Below are 7,586 nucleotides of genomic sequence, written 5' to 3'. Positions count from 1 at the left end.
GGTAGGGCAATTGGTGCTAGGATTAGGGTTCCTATGGGTAGGGCACTCGGAGCTACAGTTATGGTTCCTATGGGTAGGGCACGTGGAGCTAGGTTTAGGGTTCCTATGGGTAAGTCTTCCCACCCTGGTGTTAGCGTACCTATGGGTAGGGCACGTGGAGCTAGGGTTAGGGTTCCGATGGCTAGAGCACTTGGAGCTAGGGTTAGAGTTCCTATGGGTAGGGTACGTGGAGCCTGGGTTAGGGTTCCTATGGGTAGCTCTTCCCGCCCTAGGGTTAGGGTTCCTATGGGTAGGTTACTTGGAGCTTGGGTTAGGGTTCCTAAGGTAGGACACGTGAAGCTAGGGTTAGGGTTCCTATGGGTAGATCTTCCCGCTCTACGGTTAGGGTTCCTATGGATAGGTTACTTGGATCTAGGGTTAGGGTTCCAATGGCTAGAGCCATTGGAGCTAGGTTTAGGTTCCTATTGTTAGGGTATGTGGTGCTAGGTTAGGGTTCCTATGGGTATGGTACTTGGAGCTAGGATTACTGTTCCCATGGGTAGGTTTTCCCGCCCTAGGGTTAGGGTACCTATGGGTAGGGAACTTGGAACTAGGGTTAGGGTTCCTATGGCTAGAACACTTGGAGCTAGGGTTAGGGTTCCTATGGGTAGGTTTTCCCGCCCCAGGGTTAGGGATCCTATGGGTAGGGCACTTGGAGCTAGGGTTAGGGTTCCTATGGGTAGGGCACTTGGATCTAGGGTTAGGTTTTCTATGGTAGGGCGCCCTGCCCTAAGGTTAGAGTTCCTATCAGTAGGGTACTTGGAGTTAGGGTTAGGTTTCCTATGGGTAGGGATTCTCGGCCTAGCGTTAGGGTTCCTAACAGAAGGGGAATTGGAGCTCTGGTTAGCATTTCTATGGGTAGGACGCCCTGCCCTAGGGTTAGATTTTCTATGGGTAGGGCACTTCAAGCTAGGGTTAGGGTTTTTATGGATAGAGATACCCGCCCTAGTGTTAGGGTTCATAATGGTAGGGTAGTTGGAGCTAGGGTTATGGTTCCAATGAGAAGGGCACTTTGAGCTAGGGATAGGTTTCTTATAGGTACGGCTTTCCGACGTAGGGTTAGAGTTCCTAAGGGTATGGGACTTGGAGGTAGGATTAGGGTTCCGATGGTGTAGGGAGTCCCGCCGTAAGGTAAGGGTTCCTATGGATAGGGCACTTGGAAATAGGGTTAGGGTTCTTGTGGCTAGGGCTTCCCGCCCAAGCGTTACGGTTCCTAAGGGTAAAGAACTTGAATTTAGGGTTAGGGTTTCTATGGGTATTAAACTTGGAGCTAGGGTTAGAGTTCCAATAGGTAGGGTACTTGGAGTGAGGATTAGGGTTCCTATGGGTAGGGCTTCCCGCCCTAGGGTTAGAGTTCCTAAGGGTAGGGCAGTTGGTGCTAGGGTTAGGGTTCCTGTGGGTAGGGCTTCCTGCCTTAGGGTTAGTGTTCCTAATTGTAAGGAACTTGGAGCTAGGGTTAGGTTTTCTATGGGTAGAGAGTCCCACCCTAGGGTGAGGGTTCATAAGCGTAGTGCACGTGGATCAAGGGTTAGGGTTCCTACGGGTAGGGCACTTGGAGCTAGGGTTAGGGTTCTTGTGGGTAGGGCACTTGGAGCTAGAGTTAGGGTTCCTATGGCTATGGCTTCCCACCCTAGGGTTAGGGTTCCTAAGGGTAGGGCACTTGGAGCTAGGGTTAGGGTTACTATGATTAGGGCACTTGGAGCTAGGGTTAGGGTTTCTAAGGGTAGGGACCCTCCAAGTTCCTTGCCCATAGGAACGCTAACCCTAGTGTGGGGCACCCTACCCATAGGAACCCAAACCTTGTTCCAAGTGCTCTACTTTTAGTAACCCTAAACCAAGTGCGGCAAACCATACCCATAGGAACCCTTGCCCTAGCTCCAAGTGCCCTACCCTAAGAAACTCTAACCCTAGCTCCAAGTGCCCTACCCTTAGGAACCCTAATCCTAGGGCGGCGTTCCCTACCCATAGGAATCCGAACCATAGCTCCAAGTGTCCTATCCATAGAAACCCTAACCCTAGGGCGGGGGGCCTTACCCATAGGAACCCTAACCCTAATTCCAAGTGCTCTAACTTAGGAACGCTAACCCTAGCTCTAAGAGCCCTACCCTTAGGAACCCTAACCCTAGGGTTGGGTGCCCTACCCATAGGAACCGTAACACTAGCTCCAAATGTCCTACCCATAGGAACCCTAACGCAAGAGCGGGGGACCCTACCCATAGGAACCCTAACCCTAGCTCCAAGTGCTTTACCCTTAGGAACCCTAACCTGAGTTCCAATTGCCCTAACCTTAGGAACACTAAACCTTGGGCGGGAAGCCCTACCCATAGGAACCCTAACCCTATCTCCAAGTGCCCTTCCCATAGGAATCCTAACTCTAGCTCCAAGTGCCCTACCCATAGGAACCCTAACCCTAGCTCCAAGTGCCCTACCCTTAGGAACCCTAACCCTAGGGCGGGAAACCCTACGCATAGGAAAACTAACCCTAGCTCCAAGTGACCTACCCATAGGAACCCTAAAACTAGGGCGGGGTGCCAAACCCATAGGAACCCTCACCTTAGCTCCAAGTTCCCTACCCTTATGAACCCTAAGCCTAGGGTGGGAAGCCCTACCCATAGGAACCCTAACCCTAGCTCCAAGTGCCCTACCCTGACAACCCTAACCCTAGGACGGGAATCCCTACCCTATATACACATGTATACACATACACATGTTCTGTAAACTTATACTGTACAGTTTTCATGACTGAGAAAAGGAAACAGGAATCATATGCGTCTGTCCCCTTCAACTCCTTTCCCTTCCCTTTTCTTTCCTTTAGTTTATCCACTCCTAAGTAAACCCACCCTAAAAATGCAAGGGAAAATAGTCGTTTTACAGAATTCCTTTTTTAAATCCAATGTTTATCAGCAGACCCATTAACTGAGCAGAAGAGACCATTTCATTCCTAGCCAACCTTTTTATGTTGAGAAGATCAATGATGTTGCAATGAAATCAATCCTTGACCTTCTACTTTCTTCTCTTCCTTTCAGGAGAACTGAGAAAACAAGGGTTTGTCCTTTGTGAACTATGTTCTTTCCTGGTTAAATCCTGTTTGTAACTTTTAGAATTTATGTTGCACTGTACAAATAAAAGCACCACATCCAGCCATGGCACTACAACTTTCTTTTAGCTGAAATTATTTCTAGGGCTCATTAGTGCTGCGTATTATTAAGGTAGCCCGACGAGTGCTATTATAAAACCCATTTGCTTCACTGTCTGAGCTGAAATTTTAAATGGTAGATATCTGCCTCAGGCTGAATTGTTGTTTATTTTCGGTGTGGAAATGGTTCAGCTACTTCCCAGACCAAAGCTGGAAAAAAGTATATTGTTTGCTCATGCTAAAAACTTCTGGTGACATTTTCTTTGCACAATACTGGATCAGGCAGGCGGGTAGCCTTTGTGTCAGGAATGTGCCTTTCATTATCCCTGTTAAAACCCACCCCAATTTGGCTAAGCTATAAGCCTTTAAATCTCACTTCATACATGCTCAGTAAAGTCTTCAATTTTATCAGCTAAAATCTCCAGATTCTATTCTCACTGAGCATGCAGAAGTCTCTCTCCCCTCCTAGTGCTGACTTGACATTGTATGCACCATCTCCACAGAGCAACTGAGCATTCTCCATCCCCTCACAGCTCCTCCATGTCACCAGACTGCACATGTGCTAGAGGAAGCAACTAAGCGTGCTCCCTCTAGCACAACACTTAAGGAGGCTCAGAAGAACTTTCCCTGTAATTGCTGCTCCAGGCCATGGTGGGGCCAGGCACTGGAAATGAGAGCAGGGGAGACAATGTCGCTAATGTGCTTTCAGTGCCAACCACTGCTGCCATTCAAATGCAGAGGGGACAAAAACTAGAATGAATGAAGGAGTCTAGTGATTCTCAGACTGGAAGTGGGGACTGGAAGCTGGTGAGAGAACTGTGGGGTTTCTCAGATCAGATGAAGAATTGAGGATGAAGACTGGGAATGGCTGGGCTAGGAGAATGGGACTAGGAACCGGTGCTAAGGGGAACAGGAGCAGGGAGAGAAGAATCAGACATGAGGTGCGGGGTAGAATTGAGACAGGCTGGGCAGAGAAACTTGAAAAGGAGCCAGGGATGAGGTGGGGTGAATCATAGAAGTGTAGGACTGGAAGGGACCTCAAAGACTGAGAATGGCTGAGGAGCCCAGGAAGGGGAACTGGAACTGATAGCCAATGGCAAAGGATGGGAGAGACAGATGGGACAAGGAGCAAGGAAGAGGGAGCTGAACAAGGAGACCAGAACTGAGTGTAGAGAGAAGAGGCAGGGAGCTGGGAAGGGGAGTAGAGACTTGGGGCTTAGACATTGAGCCCAGAGGGTGGCACTAGGACTGATTGAGCAACAACACTAGGACTAGGCTGAGACATGAGTGGATAGCTCAGTGGTTTGAGCATTGGCCTGCTAAACCCAGCGTTGTGAGTTCAATCCTTGAGGAGGGCCACTTAGGGATCTGGGGCAAAAAAATTGGTCCTACTAGTGAAGGCAGGGGGCTGGACTCAATGACCTTTCAAAGTCCCTTCCAGTTCTAGAAGATTGGTATATCTCCAATTATTATTACCTGAAGAGTGAAGACCAGGACTTGGTAAGCAAGGACAATAGGTGTTGGGTAAGGAGCCAGGGGTTGGGAAAAGACAGGACTGGGACTTGGACAGGGACATTGATTAGGAGAGAAGGGGTCAAACTTGAGGCAGTGGGGATGGGCAAAAGAGTCTGTGCACATTGGAGCACACTCCCCTCCAGACCCTGGAACGGAACCCAAGATTTCTGAGTGTTGCCATCCCTCTGCTGCCTTTCAGCAAATAGCTGTGAAAGCCAGTGGGAAAGTGCAGTGTTAAAGCTGCAGAGTCAACCATTTGAAAGTTAGAAAATGCCAGCAGTAAGACTGCCTGTGTGCAACCTTAATTGGGCCTCCTTGTGGGAATGCATTTTGCTACAGTCTTTAATTACATGATCCTGTTTTTCCCACAGGACTCCTGCCTCAATCAGCACAAGACCTGCTCTGTGGATCAGTCAGGACTGTGTAGGAAAAGAAGTTGTTGTCTGTAGGATCTCTGCTGCAGAACTTGGAAGGTGTATAGTAGTATTATTAGTAATGGTGCAGGCAAATGCAGGTCTGCACAAAAGTGAAGGCCCTCCTCAGCTGAGGATTTCTGGAGACAATGAAAGAGAAAACCAGATCGGAAGTGGGGTCAAAGGGATTCAGAGCGGGACACTGAGCAGAGAACCCCGGCCAGCACCCACTGCTCTTCTAAAGGAGTCAGTGGACACTGCCCAGAGGAACTCTGCCCAGAGGCTTGAATGGATAAGAGAATGAAAATGGACCCCACAGTCACAAAGCCTCCCTCCCCCGCACTTCTTCCCCTGTTGGAAGATGTGTAGTGAATGAGGCAGGGGATTGCAAGAAGAAAAAGGAGGGTCTCATGGTTAAGGCAGTGGAATGATACCCTGGGGGACTGGATTCTATCCCTGCCTCTGTCAGAGTTGCTGTGTAATGGAGGGTAAGTCACTTAAACCAAACTTTTCACAGGAGGTCACTGAGTGTGTGTTCTTAATTTGTTGGGTGCCGAACCTGATACCCTGGGGTCTGATTTACAGAAGTGCTGGGCACTCATGGCTGCAACTGAAGTGCTATATAATGCTAAGTGCTCTGAAAAATCAAGTCCTCAAATGGAACATCCAAAATTAGTGAACGCTTCTGACCTTACTCTCTCTCTGCCTCAGTTCCACATATATAAAATGGGGATACAACCCCCTTAATCTGAGAGGGAGGTTGTGAATATAAATCAATGTCTGTAAAGCACTTGGATATGATAGTGACAAGCTCTGTAAAAAACTCACCAGGAAATTAATAATTCTGTCTTCAGAGCAGGGTTTGAACAGTGGCCAGTAAATAAGGCCAAGGGCAACACTCTGAACAATATAGATAAAACAAATTTTGAATAGCTACTCTTGAAGTGAACACCAGCCATCCTGTGGTCCGAACGAGGCAGAGGGTCATGTAGAAAAATAGTATGTAATTAAATGCATATGCAGAAGAGAGGCAAATTAAGGCTGCCTATGCACAACTTTAATTTGCCCCCCTTGTGCATATGCATTATGATTTCCCTCTTTTTAATTTGCAACCTCAATAATATTCTTTAAATATAGGATTTGGATGTGTAACATCGTAAATAAAATGCATGAAACATTTTCTGGACCAAATTCAGTCCACCGGCACAATATCAGTGAACTTCTAATAAATGTATTAAGCATGGTACCAAGAGAGCAGCGAGGGCTGGGATTCAGTAAAGAGACATGGGGCTTTTGCTTGTCCTCCAAGATTCATTGGCTTTGTGGGATGAGCCCTCTTGGCTTCTTTTCCAGGAGGATGGAAAGGAACAAAGCAATGTCCATCTCAAAAGGGTAGATTTCATGGTAATTGGAAACTTGCAAGAAGTACCTCATAGAATTTCCTGCTCCTTTGTGGGAGTAGCCCACTGTAGGGGATGGAAAGGCCCTTTGTGTTTTCAGTAGCTACTGGGGCTGTTTGTTCATCCTAACACTGTGCCAGATCCTGCAAACCCTGCACAGTCCTTTCCAAGAGCCAGATTGTGAAGACTTTTCTCACACTAGTGGGCAGTTACCAACCCAAACAATACCACTGAAGTCACTGGGCCTACTCAGGTAATTGCCCGCTGATCTGAGTGAGGGACTCATGATCTGGCCCCTTGGCTGCAGAATTTGGCAGCCTACAAATGAACACATATCACTAAAATTTGAGATATGTTTGTGTGGGTTAAAGGCCTCAGCACATTCACGGAGATGGTACATGCAAAATACAGGCCTGATCCTCAGCTAACTTGGAACTATCCCAATTTACTCCAGCTAAGGCTCCGGCCTTATATATACAGTTGGATAATTATTACTTTTTTCTTAAGTATAATTTTCCAGAGAATTGCATGTCTAAAAGTCTGCCATTAACACCTATTCTCCACTTAGCATCCAATTGCTGGTATTTCAAAGACCCTCTGGCTACTCTTACGTTCTGACCTTCATTCCATAGGGTCAACATCAGAAAATGTCATTTGGACAGTTATTTCACTATTGCTAAAATATAAAGCTACTAATTTCAGCGTAATTGTAAGTATAATGGGAGCAAACCAGAGTAAAAACATGCTGACAAATATTCTCTCCTTTTGAAGACTTCAGGGTTCTGGAGTTACACTGATATAAAACTGGAGTAACAGAGTGAGGAACAGGAATCTAGCCATCCTTGTATATATAGATGTATCATAGTGTGGTTCTTTTTTTATATTTTTGTTCACATTTTTGTAAACCCCAACCTGAGCAATTTAGACCTGAAGAAGAGCTGTGTGTAGCTCAAAAACTTGCCTCTCTCACCAACAGAAGTTGGTCCCATAAAAGATATACCTCACCCACCTTATCTCTCTAATATCCTGGAACCAACACAGCTACAACAACACTGCACACAGCTTATTTTAAAGTAATTTTGT

Source organism: Mauremys reevesii, linkage group 6 (genome assembly GCF_016161935.1).
Source record: "Mauremys reevesii isolate NIE-2019 linkage group 6, ASM1616193v1, whole genome shotgun sequence".
Lineage (NCBI taxonomy): Eukaryota > Metazoa > Chordata > Testudines > Geoemydidae > Mauremys > Mauremys reevesii.
This window is presented reverse-complemented; position numbering follows the sequence as displayed.